Here is an 18,930-nt window from a genome sequence, read left to right as displayed (position 1 = left end):
ATGAAGGAATATGTCGCGAGAATCAATGCTGCAATTAAATTTATCTTGAATCTATGCGTTAACTTTTAAAAACTTATTATCAAAAATTTCATAACAATTGGCAAGAAGCTATACCTAAGATATTAAAAGTATCGAGGAGGAGAACCATCCCGACTCAGAAATTTCTATGCAGGTCACAATAAATTTTTTATAAAAATAAAATTAAAAATACTGACGAACATCACAAATTGCTATATATGTATATTTCAAATACTTTAAGAATTATAAAGAACCATATACATACCAACAAACTTACATGGAATCACCATGTATTTCAAAAAGGCAAATATGCCTTATGTGGTGTTAACGGATGTGCAAAGGGGAAAGACTAACTTCTAGTTAAACTCTGAAAAGTGCAGTGGGAAAAAATTTAATTTTTATGCATGATAATGCACCTCCACAATCCAGCAAAATCACTACAGACTTCCTTGAAGCAGAAGATATCGCTATTCTGTAGTGACCTGCTTGCTCACCCAACCTCAACCCTATAGAGCATTTGTGGGATATGCTTAAAAAAAATTAGACCTCGCCAGGATAATCCACAAAACACCGTACAGCTAGTGCAAGTTGCTGTTGAAGAAAGGAAACAACCTACCACAATAAAATGTTTAAAGAAAACTGACTGTTAAAAAAAACATAAATAAATAAAAACAATCTAACCATCATTCCTTGTACATTGAAATTTTGTATGCTATTGACAGTAAAAAAAAATAATTTCAATTTTATTATTTAAGAATTTATGGGTTTCTTTAATTTTCACGTATTGGTGAATAAATTGCTTTACAATAAATATTCTTTGACTTTGTAGGTTGGTTTTTTTTTTAATTTGCTTAAAATAATAAGAAATACCAGATGATTCCATATAAGTTTGGTTGTGTGTAATATAATACAACTATATGAGAATGAAAAAATATATTTTTTAAAACAATAGTTTAATTTACATTAGTTTTACAGCTTATAAACTTAGTTAACAAATATATAACGAACTGTGGTATATGTCAATAACTATGAATAATTATTTTCCTGAAGTAATTGAAGGAGTGCCTCGATAGATGTTTTACCAATGTTGCCAATCCTAATATTTGTTTTTACTCACGTTAATTGGCTTAACTGTTAATGTTCAAAGATAAACTAGTATGTGAGGAACATCCATTCAATTTGTATTAGTACCTTTTAGGAAATGAAGTAGATATTTCTTTTATCAAGATATCCAATTACCCGACAATTCAAAGAAATTGAAAATATTAGAAATATTTCAGTTTCACGCTTTTCGCTCAAAATTCTTTTTGACCAAGCCTATTGAACTGAAATTCGGAAAATATAATATAAGAAAAATATCAAGACAAAAAACTAATGCAGTACCAATGCGTTTCATTAGTCTGTTGAGAGATACCACCTTCTCGGTAGTGAAAATTTTTATATGGTAAAAATATGGTATAACTTCCGATTTACATTAACACGCCTCGAGTTTGATGACATTTTGGAATTATAGGCCAGGAATTAAGCAAAAAAGTACCCTGTTTGTAAAACTGAACCGAGCAGGCAAACTACAGTTGTTTTGAGGAGTATGGACATCTGTAACAAGAACTTACATGTTTCCTGGAGTCTATTTTTTGGACTCAATTAGTTATAAACCAATTAAGGACTCAATTAGTTATAAACCAATTAAGGTCAAAAACGGTAAATTCTCACTGTTTTCGTCTATCAGCAAAAAATGAAGCATTTGAGTTTAAGAACAGTCTTATAAAATAGTCATATAAAAACCTTTAAAATGTCATCGTAAATAAATAAATAAAAATAATACAAACAAAATAAATAAATAAATAAATAAAACAAAATAATAATATCATATCAAAAGCAAACTTAATTCCAAGCACATAGTAAAAGCAATAAACACATACGCAATGCCACTTTTCACATACTTATTTGGCGTTATAAAATGGTCGAATATGGAAACTGACGAGCTGAATAGACCAAATATAACTATGTTACTAAATACCGCATGAAAAACCCCAAATCATACATCCAAAGCATGACACAAAAACAGCAAAAAAACAAAGCCAAACATATATAGAGCAGCAATTAGACCGGCGATAGCATAGAGCGGAAGTAATGTGTCTTACGAAAAAAAAAAAAAAAAGAAAAAGTAAGAATTATTGAAAGAAAAAAAGAATACACAGCCTACAAAAGACTAAACAACGAGAATATAGAAAACTAATGAAGCGTGAAATAAGAAATAGAAATATAACCGAAGTGGAAGACATAGTAAAATGTATTAATGCACAAAGACCAAGACGGTTTGGATACATACAAAGAAGAGAAGAAGACGCACTAATTAGGAAGATAACAAACCCGAAACCAGTAATAAACAGACCAAAAGGAAGACATGTTCTCACGTTTTAAATAATATTTTTGATGATTGACCATTTATAATATAATTCTCACTAAAATATTTAATCCTACCAGATCATTTAATTTTTACCATTAACAAAACTATCAACAATAATGTAATCAATGATGACAAATATGAATTTAATGGTAATACGATATTCACAGTTATCGCCGGCTAATTACCTACATAATTTTTTTGTCGATAAAAGTGTTTAGATATTATGAATAATTTTTCATTGATATATGTGTAAATGGCACCTTTTTTTCTAATAACAAATGTTCCCGCAAAGGCGTAACTTTGTTTATTTGGTATATTATATTCCGATTGGCACAGCAGAGCAGTAAAATATTATACATAAAGATGTTGTTAAAGATATCTTTGCTTACTTGGTCTACTAATAATAAAGTTATAGCGTATTTGATAAAATTACTGTCTACACAACTTGGCAACTCAGCCAATGGATATAATGATAGAAAACTGTAATTTATTTTAGGGTTTGAAAATATTACAGAGTCATCATGTAAAAATCTACAATTAAGTTGAAAAATTTACCACACCAGCATGCCGCAGTAGAGCCATATTTAGGATCAGAAACAAATTAATTGAGGGTGAAGATCAACCTTAATTGTTTTTATCCTTAGTTGTTTCTTAGAAAGTTGCAAAATCCCTTTTTTCAATAATTCACAGCAGTTTTGTTTATAACAATTAAAATATTTAATTATCGTCATTTGAAAGAACATACTTTAAAGTTTTAATGTAATGTACCAAATTCGAAAAGATTGCCTTTCAACGGAATTGTCCACAAAGCTTCAAAATGTGGTCTTCAATATCGGCTGGTTTTGAAACTCGCGGGAGCGATGGAGGGGGAAGGAGCTGGTAACTGTGTAACTGTATCTCTGGTTCTTGTTTATGGATTTTGGTCTTCGGGGGCGCCACATCTAAGCTATTAACACAAAACCCTGGGTGCAATTTTTGAGCTATATTCGCTGGCCTTTGATTATCGAATACTTACCTGATGGGTGTTAAATTTTTTTGTAGCCACTGGCTTCGTTATGTAGGATTCTGGGGTGCAACAATCCTATATAATGTAGTTAAGGAGTCCAGAAAAGTGCACCTGCTATTTTAGGCCAATTGTGGGATGTATCCAAGAGTCCTCGACGGCGCCGCATATCGCATCTAAGATATTATTATTAACACAAAACCAAGGGGAAACTTAACCCCAAATTTTGGGGTATTATTCGGCATCACGCAAGATGAATATTCACCAAATTTTGGCCAAAAATATTGAGACATAACCTCAAAATTCCATAAAACGTCAAAAATTGTTTTTTGGCCATAGCTTGCTTAATTTTTTACTAAATTAAATTTGTTTTTCTTGTGCTGTACAAAAATATTTGAACAAAAATGGGAGCTGGCGAGAAATTCAAATTTATTTGAGCGATTGTAAAGCTTTAAACGTTTATAAAAAAATAACAAAAAATAAGGATCGCTCAAAAAAATACATATGATGTTTGATCAATAAAACTATGTTCAGGAATTGTTTCGGGAGTTTTAAAGTGATACAAGGTAGGCAAAATAAAAAAAAACGTTTTTTGCCGTTTTTTTCGCCGTTTATTCAGTTCCATTTTTAGTTAGAGATGAGTTACTTTTTTAAAAGGTATTTGAGGAAATAAATGAAATCAATACCTTTAATTAACACCTCCGATAAACCATTTTGGACCCTTTGAACCAGAGTTATGGTGATTTAAAAGAAAAAAATCTGAGTAAAACCTTCGGTTCTCCTGCGTTTTCACAGTTTTTGAGTTATACTTTTAGTTAGATAGATGTTACTCTTTTAAAAATCATTAAAACCATTAAATAACACCAATACCTTTAATTAGTTTTGTTAATTAATAGTTTTAGTGATCGCACATCATATGTATTGTTTTCGATCGATCTATACGATTTTGTTATTTTTTTAGAGGCATTTAAAATTTTCAAACGTTAAAATCAATTTGAAATGCTCGATAACTCTAATTTTCGTTTAAATATTTTTGTAGAGGACAAGAAAACCTATAATTAAAAAAAAATAAATCTAATTTGGTAAAAAGCGAATTATGACCAAAAAACGATTTTTGACCTTTTACGGAATTTTGAGGTTATGTGTCAATATATTGCGCTAAAATTTTGTGAACCTTTATCTTGTGTGATGTCTAACAATACCTACGCTAAAATTTGGGGTCAAGCTTCCCCTGAGGCAATTTTAATATTCTTATCCGGCTTTGCCCTTTGTTTCAAATGGTTCACTTTTTGCTGATAGACGAAAAAAGCTAAAATTTCCGTTTTTTGACCTTAATTTGTTAATAACTACTGGAAGTCCAAAAAAATCGACAGCGAGAAACATATAAATTCTTGTTATTATATGCCTGGAGGAGTCAGTGTCACAAATAGGGTACTTTTTGTGCTTATTACATTTTTCATTGTCCTTACATTGGTAGAATGTACTCTTGTAATTTTTTTATTTTTATAAAATGGGGATAACTCCGCCAAAAACTAAATTACATGAATGATACAATTTGTTATTTATTCCCAAGTGAAGGAAACAGATCCAGAATAATAATATTAAGTTTATATATTATTAAAACCACTAATTAGAATATAAAATAAACAGGTTTGCTTTTATCTGAATTAAAAAGTTGTTAGACTAAACACATGGCGTGTGTCTAGCTATCTATTTTTTATTGATATTTTACCCAATTGTATCCAGTGTTGTCTCGTTATTATCGCATTATCGCATTCTCATTGTCTTTTCCCCGACTGCTTACAGTCTGCTTCCGTTCGTACCTGCCTATGGTCTCGTTTCGTCTCACAACGTGATGCGATTTACAAAATACGGAGGAGTCGACACGTGTTGTTCCTATAGCAACAGTTTGACTCAACTTCTCCTAATACTTGCCATTTACGTTCTATAACTGGCCACTGAACTTTTCCTAATATTCGTCAAAAAATTCCCTTCTTATATTTCACGATATAGTGTTACGTTATATTGGATATTAGTTTGCGTTCCTGGGAACTGTTTGGGAAGGCAGGGTATATTTAATGTGAATAATACCTTATCTTGTATTGTTGTATTGCTCACATAAATATCTTTAAATAAAAAAAACACTGATTCAGTGTCGGAAATATTATTTTTTGTGACTCATATTACGATATACAGTGTAGCCTACGGAAGACATAACAAAATCAACAAAATTATTGTCGAGACTTAACCGTGCTAAGGAGGTTTGTATACTCCCAAAAATATTTGCCAATGAGAATGGGATATAGATGAGATTTCAACGTAAAGAGTTGAGTAATAACAGAGCGGATACAAGAGTTGAGTAGAGTAGAGTAAATTTTTATTTGCATAAATTTTTAAAACATAATTGGGCAAATAACGTCACATTATAAATCACAGATTAAAAAAATATGTATATTGACATCACAGATTAAAATATATTAACATTACAAAGTAAATATGCTGATCAGGGAGAAGGATAGGCTAGGCACTCCGACAGAGTATAGGGCTCAATGTTAACTAGGCGTTGCAGAACCTTTCTTTTAAAAGCTCTATAGTGTGCTCTATGGTAGACTATTGTAAAATTTAACACACGCATACAAAGGACTTCTCTCTATTAGAGACAATCTGTAAAAAGGGAATTTAAAATTAAGGCTTCTTGTATTATATTCATGATTGGGAAGTAGGTGATAAAACAAAGAAATTTTTTTAAAAACTAACATAATACATTCAAATATATAGATGGCCGAGAAAGTGAGTATATTGAATGATTTGAATCATCCGCCTCTACAGGATTCTCCCGCCTTTAGTCCTAAGATCACCCGGACTGCCTTTTTTGGACTATAAAGACAGTTAAGCTATCTACTGCAGCACCCCAGAAGATTACTCCATATCGCATAATAGAATAAAAGTTTGCATAATATACTGATAGTAAAATCCCCTGGTCTAGATAGCTCTTCAACACTCTTAATAAGTAGCAGGCTCTATTTAGACTTAATATGAAGACCAAGAAATTTTATCTGATCTAGCAGGTTCCGTGTTTTGTGATAGAAAATTGATTGTATCTGAAAACTGTTCTCGTGACTGGCTAGTTCTAAGGTAAACAAAAACTGTCTTATCAGTATTAAGCAACAACCGATTTCCACTGAATCACTGTTCAGCCTTGCCTAAAATTGGCTCTGGCACTGTGAGGACTGTTTCTAATGTTTTTTCCCAAAAAAGTACATTTGAATTATCAAAGAAATTTACAAGGTTTGAGAAACTACTAAACACCGCATTTGGAAGGTTGGAAAAATAAATATTATGGTATAATAAATGGCAAACGAGGAAAATCAACATGTGGCAGCTCTTCTGTTATATCCAGTGAACAATTCACATATTCACGTTATAGAACATAAATATTTCTGGAAAGCGGGCACAGTTACATGGAAGCTGATTCCTGCATAGTGCAATAGAAAAAGCAAAAAGTATGTAAATGTGTATTCAATGAACGATTTGTTAAATATCCTTCGGATAGCCCGATCAAAACCGAACCTACGCGAAAATCAAAAAATTCCAAACCGTAAAAAATTACAGAACTAAAGTACACAGATTTTTATGATTTGAAGCAACTTTTAAAACCTGATCCAATCAAAATGATTTAATGAAGTTGTGCAAAAACAATATTATACCAGATGAATTTCGAGGAAATAGGAAAAGGACGTAAGGAGTCAGATTAACAAAGCATCCGCATTGTCGGGATGTCTGCGGGAGATAGTCTGGTCAAATCTGTATATGCGCAGAGATAGTAAAATTAGAATCTACAAGACTTGCATACGACCGATCATGACATATGGCATAGAAGTGCACAAAGATACCAAAAAAACGAAACAGATGCTAAGGGTTGCCGAAATGAAAACCCTAAGAACAATAGTGGGCAAAACAAAAAGAGACAGGGTGAGAAATACAAACGTCAGAGAGCAGTGCAAAATTCAAGATATTTTAAGATGGGGAAGGCAGCGTAAGAGGATGTGGTACAATCATGTAAGACGAATGGATTAGAATAGACTCCCAAAAATTCCCTTAGAAAACAACCCGCCCGGTTCAACACCTCCGGGAAGACCACCTAAAAGATGGAGAGATAGTTGGCAATCTACCTCCCATGAAATTAACCAGAGGCAGCTTCAGAATTAAACAGATCGAAAGATCTCCAAGAAGTAGAAGAAGAAAAGAAGAATTTCGAGGTTGGTACAGGTTCTCTTCCCACATCAAAACTGGTAACAGATGTCATACTTGAACCAGCTGTTGAGGACAGTAATACCGAAGAGGACATGACATAAGTGATCACAATTCTTTCTGAGTTAGTGTCTGATTTTAACTCTCTGTATATCTGTGTTTATTAATATAAAGATTAAAGACTTTTTTCCCTTCTTTTTTATAAAAGGTTTTACCCCATAAATATTAATTTATAGATTTCATTGAGCCAACAGTTATATTAGATAGGTACATTCAATGATAAGGAAAATCAACTAACTGTGGTTAACATCCTTCAAAATCATACAGGTATCAAAACTTGAATAGCCAGTGTACCCGATTTTAATAATGTTTAAATGCATTTTCTCAAAACTTTAGTTAGTGGATTTTCCCAGTACGCACGTGAAAGAATTTAATATAATAAATAAGAAATAATTTGAAAAAATAAAAGAGGGTTGGACATTTAAAAAATATAAGAAAACCGTAATTTTCTTTTGTAGTTCACCCTGTATACAAATATCCGTTAATGATTTGTATTAAACATAATTTAAAAAGAAGAACATATTGTTTACCTTATGATGTAAAATGGTTAATAATTTATGTATTCCTTCTTTATACACACAGTAGCGCACCTAGAATTTTCTTCTGGGGGGGGGGGGGGGGTTTGGTTGGGCACCGAAATTTTTTTTATGATGCTACCTCCATTTTGAGTCCTTAAAATTTGTGAGTAACAGTGTCGGAATAGAGTTCTAGGGGGGGGGGGTTAACCTCCTAACCCCCCTCCTGGGTGCGCCACTGTATACACAGGGTGTTTGTTTAATAACGATATCGACACTAGGTTATTTCGTAGCGAAGTGGGAGACATTAGGGGAGGCCTATGTTCAGGATGCAGTAGGCTGGATGATGATGATGATAATCGAAATAAAATCCTATTTCGATTTTAGAGGTTAGAGTTTTCAAACCTGCAAATCAACCACATTGTCGGCTTTACATGACATAAAGTTCAGGTTAACAATTAAACAAAAAAAGATGTAAAACTCTCTAGAGAGGACTTTCTGTCCAATACACAACAGTAATAATTTTTTTTTTATTTCAACTTTAACGTGCTCGGCTACTATGGCCACTTCCACAGGTACTATAACATGAATTTTCATTACACAAACATTAAGTGTTACATTAAGAATATGTTACAATAATACGGAATGATAATAATATGTTATACAATGTCTAAATTAAAATCTAATTATATTTTTTGATATAAGTGTTCATCTCTAAGGAATTGTAGCACAGCTTTTATTTGGTCAGGGTTGTTTAGGATATCTCGTACTTCACTTTTGAGTTTGTATTGTAATCTTCTGGCCGAATGTTGATGGCATTCAGTGAGAATATGTTTGATTGTCAAATATGATTGGCAGATTTGACAGGAGGGACGAATGCTAGAGGACATTAGGTAGCCGTGTGTGAGTTTTGAATGTCCTATCCGAGTCGTCTTATCACAATGAGATCTCGTCTTGAGAGGGATGAATAGTCAAATGTAGGCTGACTGGTTACTGACGGTTGTATTTCGTGTAAGATCGAACGGTTAGAGTTCCAATGCTGCTGCCAAAGGAGTCTGGTTCTTCTTTTAATATATGATTTTAGGTCCTTACAAATTTGAATTTTATCGGTGATTTCAGGTGATGCTGTAGCAAGTTTAGCATAGTGATCTGCAGTTTCATTGCCTTCTATACCAATATGAGATGGCAGCCAGATTATGGTAACTGTTATATTTTGGGACAAGATAATTTGGTAAGAGTCTAGGATCTTTTGGACGATTGGATGATCAGTAAATATATTTTTGATAGAATAGATTGATGCTAAAGAGTCTGTGCATATGGCAACCTGCTTATTAGGTGGAGATATATGGTTAAAAGCTTGTAATATACCAAATAATTCGCCAGTATGAACGCTGCTGATGGCTGGTATAAGTGATGACTTAATTAGTGAATGAGAGGTTGTAACAGAGCAGCCTACTCCTGTGTCATTTTTTGAGGCATCCGTGTATAATATTAGGTCGTATTTATTTGTATCTATAATGTATTTAAATGCATTTATAATGATCTCTTTCGGATGTTTATTTTTATCGAAGTTGGTGAGCGAGGTGTTAAATTTGGGCGTGGACATGATCCAAGGAGGAGATGGAGGGAGATAAAGAGGAAGGGTATGTGTAAGAGAGATATCATTAAGTGTCTGTGCTAAAATTAGTGGAATATTGGTGATAAGAAATTGGTATTGTGTAAATTATACGTGGACATTACAAATAAGGGATGCACTGGATTAGAGGGGTTAGCTGATACCGATGCTGCATAAGAGAGTAGCAGTTGTTTTCGTCTTATACAAAGAGGAGGTTCGTTAGCTTCACAATAAAGATTATCTACAGGACTAGATCGAAAAGCGCCAATACAAAGACGATACAAAGCCAATACAAAGTAATAATTGTGTGTTGTCTTTGTACCAGTCTTTGTAAATTTACAATACATGTATTTTGTGAAAAAAACTTATACAATTTTTTACAAAATTTTTATAACTTTGACCAGCTTTCTTTACGGCGATAATCTCAAATCCTCATCCCTGATGATGTCGATGACTATCGACGAAATATTGGTAATAAAGGAACAAGAGCCTTAGCCTATTATTTTAGCTGTGTTTACCCAAAGAGTCTCAAAGTTTATTTTCTAACTTAATCAGTTGATTAACACTACTTATATATATATATATATATATATATATATATATATATATATATATATATATATATATATTGTATTTTGTTTCAGAAAATAATCTAATAATTGATAACATAATATTCACAGATGCATCTAAAGACGAAGAAAGTGTCGGATGTGCTGTTACTTCCACAAATAACAGACTAGCAACGTATAGACTACCCAAGATGACCAGTATGTTCACAGCAGAACTCTACGCTATACTTAAAGCTCTAGAGGTTCCAATGCAGGGTACCAAAAACTTAGCAATCTGCACAGACTCATTATCATCCATAAATTCTATTAGAAAAATCTACACATCAAATCCTTTAGTTAACGAGATCCACAAAAGATGTACAGCACTTGTTAAATGCAACACTTCGGTTTCGATGATATGGAATCCTTCACATGTTGGTATTAAAGGAAATGAGAATGCTGACCACGCAGCAAATGAAGAACGTCGCTCTGACCTTACAGATGAAAAAGTCCAAATATTTCAAGATATAATAATTGAAATTAAAAAGTTATCTACCTCAATGTGGCAAAATCAATGGAACAGGTGCACTACCCAACTAAAGTCCATCCAACCAAACATTTTAGGACCTAGAATTTTTACTACGGAAAGAAAATCGAAGACCATCATTAGAAGGCTTAGAATTGGGCACACCCGGCTAACCCACGGATATCTGATGGTTCCCGAAGAACCTCCAAACTGCCAATATTGCAACTCCCGTCTAAGTGTACACCATATACTTGTGGAATGTAACCAGTACGCAGCAGCACGGATCAAACATGGTATCCACGGAAGTTTATGTGATATCTTAAAATCCAAAAACAATATGTCTAATGTGATAGAGTTTCTTAAAAACTGTAAATTATATCACCTGTTGTAATTGTATCACCTATCTATATTTCAATTTTGTAATCATCCGCTAGTTTAGTTTTTTGTATTTTCTTTTTTTTAGATATCATCTGTATTGAAATTTATTGAATCAATGTAACTTAATTTATTATTTTCTGTAATACAGTTCCTCGTGTCAATGGCCACAGCAGCCGAGACATGTAATTTGAAATAAAAAAAAAAGAAAATAATCTTTTATGTATGTTCCCTTTTGTTCATCATGTTAAACTGTTGTGTAATATGGTAAACAGATAAACGTCTTTCCCTTGTAGATCACCGTCTAAATTAAAAGGTATAAAAAACAAAAATAAAATAAGTCTACCTGCTCCTGACAATTAAAAATAATTGCTCTTCTCCAAGTTTCTTAACAGACTGTGAAAAACATTCATTTATACGTAATTATTTCTTAACTAATTAAAGGTTGTGTAAGCCTGAAAACTTTTTATTCACTTTGATCCTGAGAATTTGCTGTTTCTTCAGTGCCTTGTCTCAGTGAAATCATTTTTAAATTGCCAAATAGCCTAACACTAAAAAGGAGCAGAATTATTGTAGATTAGATTAAATGATGGTATTTGTAAGAAAAGCAATACGAGGACAAGGTGAAAAATTCTTTGTAGAATATGCATTTAGTCAGATAAATAATTTGTTTACACGTCATCAATTCATACACATAATAAGAATAGACATAATAAGAAAGGTATGGGGAATCGCGGTGAAACGACAATATTTACTTTGAGTGGTCTAGCCATGTTTATCTGTCATACGCGCGTGATCTATACCAATATAGCTAGGAGTAATGGAAAGCTAACGCTGGAGGTTGGAGATGCATATTATATATATATATATATATATATATATATATATATATATATATATATATATATATAAAGTTAAAAAACATACAGAAGTTAAAACACTTCACAATTGTATTTAGGTATATAAAAACATATAGATAAAACTTTTACAAGTGTCGTCAAAATTTATACAGTAGCATAACGTTTTCGATCTAATCAGATATCATCCTCAGTGCCTTATGTAGTTGAAGCTAACAATGAATTTGTGGCTATGACATCCATATATGGGTTTACATCTTTCCAAAATTAAATTATATGGTGATTCTAGGTCGATGACATTGGATAAAATTTAGAACAGGTAGTTCTTGTCAGTTAAAACGACACAGACCAACTGGGAATGTGTAATTTAATTCATCTTTATTATTATGTTTATTGAATAAAAATAATCTTGTTATATTATTATACAAAACATATTGTAGGAATTTAAGGAATCTTGTATTTCATTAAGGAAATACGATATTTTCATAATATCACATTTATTGATACATTCATTGCATATTGTTATGGATTATTTGTTTTGTTAGTTATTTATTAAATTGAAATAATTTTGTTATATTATCAATCAATACTCAATCCTTATTTCTACTTACAAAAATTGAATGTATTTCCGAATTTTGAAGAAAAATATCTCGGCAAGTAATGAGTTTAGGTATAGGGAATGCTATATAAAAATGCAAGGGTATCATAAATACAATATTTCTAAAAAATAAAATACGATCCATTAAAAAAAATTGAGAAAATCGTAATTTTGTTTTGTAGTTCACCCTGTATACAAATTTTTGTCAATGATTTCAATTAAACATAATTTAAAAACTGCAATATATTGTTTACTTTATTATATAAAATAAATAATTGTTTATGCATTACTTCTTTATATACATAGGGGTTGATTTCATAGGGATTTAGAAATAAAAATGGTCATACCTTGTTAAATACTCTGTGTAGTGATGCAAAACTCAATAATATAAGAACAATAATATTGAGAAGAATTTAAATTTAAAAAGATATATAGGGTGTCCCATTTAAAAAATTGTTTGCTATACCACGTAGTTATCAATCACCTTGTAGAATTCCACATATTAACCAAGTATGGAGAATATCATTGCCTATATTTCTTCTAAATAGGTTTTTTAGATATTCTTTACCATAATGGAATTATCAACCGATGTCGCACTAAAAACTCACCCTGTATGTAGCACTAATAATAATGGAAAATGGGAGTTAAAGAAATCAGCAAAATTCATGTTTTAAATATTTAGTAAACCAATAATTTTACAGAAAATTTTGAAGTAGTTTTAAAACTAGGTTACAAAGAAATTGTTTGCTCATTTAACTGATCTTTTATCTATTATTACTTTTTCCAAGATCTTTATTAATAATCAAAGATAACTCCCTCCACATATAAATCACCTTCGAAACCATCGAAAATTAGTTTCAATATAAATTATGACTTTCAATTCCCACTCCTAGCAAATTTAAAGACAATTTTTATATTTAGATATATAGTTTAAAAATGATATTTTATTAGGTAGATATGTAGAGCAATCGAAAGAAAAAATCCTAATTAGAGTAAGTTGTGAACATTCAATGTTTTGGACAAGTGTTTTGGCAACCCAAATTTCGTTTGTTAAAAACCGTTAAAAATTCCATACGTATAAGTATTTTTATGGACGGAGTAGCGCGTGGGTATTATGCACTGTGCACAAATAGCATATCATCTACAATAAATATTGTTCTGAAGCTATTTTCTTGTGGCATTTTAAAGTAATTACTATCGTTCGTTCGTATACTTCGTTATCGACTTACACTACCTCTGATCTGTGCTGGAGTCTAGGGCTAACTGATAGGGCTAACTTCATCAGTTAGCCCTAGACTCCAGCACAGATCAGAGGTAATGTAAGTCGATAAAATCTCACCAGCTCTGGGGGTCATGTAAGATGCCCCCATTTTTAGTTTTTATTAATTAACCAAGTTAACAGTCTATTGCATTTACCTTTGTAAATTCCATGAGGATTGTTTTTGTTACTGATGTCCTTCCAATGTTTTTCTGTGGCCAAACAATGTTTTTAACAACTTTTTATTAAACTGATGATGAAATGATTCAATTCCGAAAAGATCTTCTTTAAAATGAAAGTTTTAAGCTTTTAATAAGTATTTTTTATACCTTGATACACACGAACACCATGTGCTTTGTATTCAACAGGTATACTAGCCACTCCTGGATATCTCGACTTCATGGTTTTGTTCCAGTTTCACTTTTAATTTTAAATTTTATTAACTTATAAAAAAAGATTAAATAAAGCCCTAACTCAGAATCGCATTTCGAAAAATGAATCCAAACATTCACAATTGAATACTGACACATATTTTGTTTCTTTATTACCTGTGCAAAAATAACATTCAAGTTTTGATTTTTTCTCTAAAAAATTTTTAAATTTAATTTTCTTAATAAAAATATTCAAAAATTTAGTAAAAGTGCTCAATGTCACGAAAGTTCTGATAATAATAACGCAAAGCGTTTAGTTTTCACAGCTTACTCAAATTAGAATTTATCTCAGTTGCTCCGTATAACTTTACATATACCCACAAACACTGATAAATATTATATTACAGAATAACTGTTTAGATAATAATATTCAACAATATACAAGACACCTATTTTAATTATCACTGAAGAAAATAGCAATGACTGAGTTTTAAATCATTGTAAAATCTTTAACTGTAAAATTACTAAAAACATATGAAAGAAAGTGTGAGTTTTTTAAACAAAAATACGATGCATTATACTTCATTCCATTTCCAATAAATAACTAACATGTAATTTTAGTATAGTTTGAGACAGGAAGACCACTCATTCGCTGGAAATATGGGGTTAAAAACACAAAAATTTTGACTCTATAAACAGATGCTGAACATTGAGGTATACTGCAGTATAGGTATAATTAGTACTCATTTTAAAGTATTTCCTTGCGGATTTTAGCTTTAAATAAATATGGGTTTATAATAAACCACAAATAAAATAAACGCTTTATTTGAAGCTTTTTTTTCCAGATCGGAAGCTGTTTTTTAATATCGGGTTGTTCCACATTGACGTAGCGATGGGCCAGACTGCTGCCAAGGAACCATGATAGCAGCAAAACACGAGATAAAGGCATATTGCACTTACAACTAACTATCACAAACTGTCTACTGGAGATACCCAACCATACTTCTTTATTTCTCCTATAATAGGGGGACCGGAATGGATCAAATTAATATAAGTAAAGAACTACCTCTAAAAAAAAAAAAAAGAATGTCCAGTAGACGACGAACCAATAGACCTCTTAGGTCGAGTGAAAGGGTGGTAAAACCCTCACTCATATTGAACCTAACCTAAACTGCGAAACAATCACCACAACATCAGGACAAAATCCAACGTTAGGTAAAGATTTCCATCCTTTTACAGAAAACACCGAGAAACTTAAAGTATCTCGGTAATGCTCTTCCGAAACCCAAAGCGGGAAGCTCACAAATATGAGGGAGTAAAGTCTTCGCAATAGTAATGTTGTAATACCAAGGAAATCTCCAGCGATTTATCGAAGGAGCACTGATGTGAAACAGGGTGTTAAGTTGACTGCCTTTAAAAGAAGACTTCCCGAAGAAGACAAAATTACAAAAAGAAAAAGTGTTACTTTCTCCCCAAACGATTGCAGCGATGAAAGTTGCAAAAGTTGACTGATAGGAAGCACTGATCTGTAAGAACTAGCTGGGTAAAATTGTTTCCGACAATAAAATAAAGTTTATAAAAGATGCTCTAATAATAGCTTCGCAAAAGTTCCGTGTGGCCCTTGAAATAAAGAAAATTGACGCATGAACGAGTGTTTTGGATTTATCTGTGTTAAAAAGGGCTTTTACTATTACTAAGGATTTTGTTAAAGAAGAAACTGAATTGAAATTAATTAAGGCTTTAAATAGAGAGCCTTAACAGGCAGATAAAGCGTCAAAGTTAATGGGTTTTACACATAATTTGTTTGTTTAGATGTTCTAAGGGGTAGTGAGTCGTACAATAAGGTGCTGACTCCAGTTAGCATCTTAGCTTTTCCTACTCATCCCTATAGTTACCTCCTCGAAGTGTGGCCTGGATCAGACGAGTGAACCCCGAAAACCTAAACAGCTGCCAAAGATTGCGTAGCCAAACCCAATGGAAGGCAGGTTCAGGGCTAGAGTAAGGAAGAAATGGTCCTCAAAAAACAGAGATTTGCTATGGAGAGGTGATTCATACATACAAAACTTAATATTACTACTTAATATAATATTTATAGGACTGATTATCAATATCGAAGAGGATGTGCTATTGAGAACATAGCATTTATTAACCTTTCACCTAATGGACATTCAATCACAAGCATACAGTTATATTAATGACATTAAGATAACAGATTTCTTCCAGATCAGTTAGTTTATTAATAATTAACAGTTACCAAGAGACTATGTCTTATTAATCTTTGATGTAGTATCCTTGTTTGCAAATCTTTCAAAATTTCCAGCGTAGTAAGTAACCTTCCGTAGGAACTATTGGAACCAAATTTAACCTCACAGTACAGTATCGTGGGAAACTTTCCCTTAATTATTAAAATTGACCTTTGACACTAATTGTTTAATATTAAATGACAAATTTTATCGTCAAATTTTTGAAACACTATGGGATCTTGAATTTATATCATTTTTGTCAATTTTGTACTAGACGACCTCATGAATAAGAGTATCAAGAAGTTAGATTTCCAGATTTCCTTTGTGAAATGGTATGTCGACTATCTGATTCTAACAACACCAACTGATAACATTTTGGGCACCTTATCAGTGTTCAACAGCTTTGATCGTTACCTCCAATTCGCATGTGAGTTTGGGGTTGAAAATAGCATCCAATTTTTAGATATGCGAATTTTTCGCATACAGAATAACACATTGGTCACTATCTGGTGCAGAAAAAAAAATGGTTAGTAACCATTTCTGAAATTACCACTCTTCACATCCAACCAGATATAAGCATAACCTCACACAAGCCCTGAGTCGTAGAGTACATACCCTAACACATGTGCTATACAAAGAGAAATCTGTTAATCTACAGAAGTCTATTCTCATTGATAACTCTGATTTCATTTCTATCATCAATAAATATCTATTTTCCAAAAGGTATGTGCATTCTATTACAGAAGTACCCAATGGTGAACAATTAGCGTCCATTTCTAAGAATATACAGAGGAATAACTCCCAGTTTATCCCACAACTAGCCACAAAATATGCTTCTCTCCCGTACTTCTCTAAAATTACGAATAAGTTTACTAAACTCTTTAATAACTTACCAGTTAAAATAGCCTTAAAAACACCAGAACTGTAGGAAAGTTGTTTTCGAAGACCAAAACTTCATTGACCCATTTAAACTGATTTAACCCTGATTAAAACTGGCTATCGAACCAACAATCAACAACAAGAATTATAGTTTACTACACTAGTTGTGAAGTTGGTCGTAGATTTAAAAACGGCTTGCAGGAACAATGGTCACTACAGAACACACTTTTCGTCTTTGTCAAGTCAGCACACTACACATTCCCACACAAAAACACTCAAACACAAATTCGGCTGAAATAGAGTCGGCTGAAGACGTAAAAACGGCTGATGGAACCAAAGTTACATCGAAATGGTAGCGTCCAACACTGTCATGTCATCTCACACAGAGGCTTATTTGTGGCAGAGCTGTCCCTCGAAAGCTGACAAGACCTGGCCGTTAACGCAAACGTCCAATAACAGAATTATAGTGGAATACACTAGTTCTAAAGTTGGTCGTAGATGTAAAAACGGCTTGCATGTACAATAGTAACCAGAGACACAGCCTCTGTCACACTTGGACCTAAAACACACACACACACACAAACACACAATCTTGAAAGAACATCAAATCCAGACAGAACCTCTCACCTCGTATTCGACAACATCGGCTTCATCTCAACAACCTCCAAGATGCTTCGCTAACAAACGCCAACGACAACTTGCCCTAGTGACATTTTCGGTTCTGTTATACATCCAATAACAAACCTGAAGAGGATCCACGATCCTAAACGGGAACATTCACGTTCATATCTTTACGTAATAAAGATTCTCTTACCTTTTCCCAAATATTAACAGTGATAGCTGGACTCCCTTAGAACACAATAATGTTCTCTCTCATATACCCTGTGTAGAGTGAAACTCCTGCTATATTGGCAGACCAGCCGCTTTCTTCAAGGTCGAATATTTTCTCACAAAAGCGACACTAGGAGTTCTAAACCCTCTTATGCCCTTGCGCAACATGTCATTTCAATCAAACATCAAATCGACTTCACAAACGTCAAAACTCTTTGCAAACAAAAATTATCATAAGAGATCGCTCCTAGAAATGTCCCAAATTCTAAAACATCGAACAGTCACGAATAAAAGAAATAAAAGAACCACTTTATATCCCATATTTCTTTTTGAAACAAATAGTCATACATTAGTCAATTTTATAAAACCTTCCTCATCGAAATCGAACAAATTATTCCACGCACCCCATATATTCTTTCTTTAATGCCTCTCTACAACTGCGCAGCTCAACCTCACCGACCACCCACGTAGACAGACACGACAACGAAATAGACACGCGCATGGCATGATATTCTCGTTTCACCAACGGAAAATTTTCAAATGTAAATTCTTATCTTAGTGTCGTTTTGTCT

The 18,930-nt window shown here is 32.6% G+C and overlaps 1 protein-coding gene across 1 annotated transcript in view; it reads right to left on the bottom strand.

Annotated features, from left to right (window-relative positions):
• The window catches only part of LOC140452009 (lachesin-like), a 461,558-nt gene that overhangs the window by 76,213 nt on the left and 366,415 nt on the right, over positions 1–18,930 (bottom strand). The window lies entirely within an intron of this gene.

The sequence above is a fragment of the Diabrotica undecimpunctata genome, chromosome 10 (assembly GCF_040954645.1).
Source record: "Diabrotica undecimpunctata isolate CICGRU chromosome 10, icDiaUnde3, whole genome shotgun sequence".
Lineage (NCBI taxonomy): Eukaryota > Metazoa > Arthropoda > Insecta > Coleoptera > Chrysomelidae > Diabrotica > Diabrotica undecimpunctata.
This window is presented reverse-complemented; position numbering and strand designations above follow the sequence as displayed.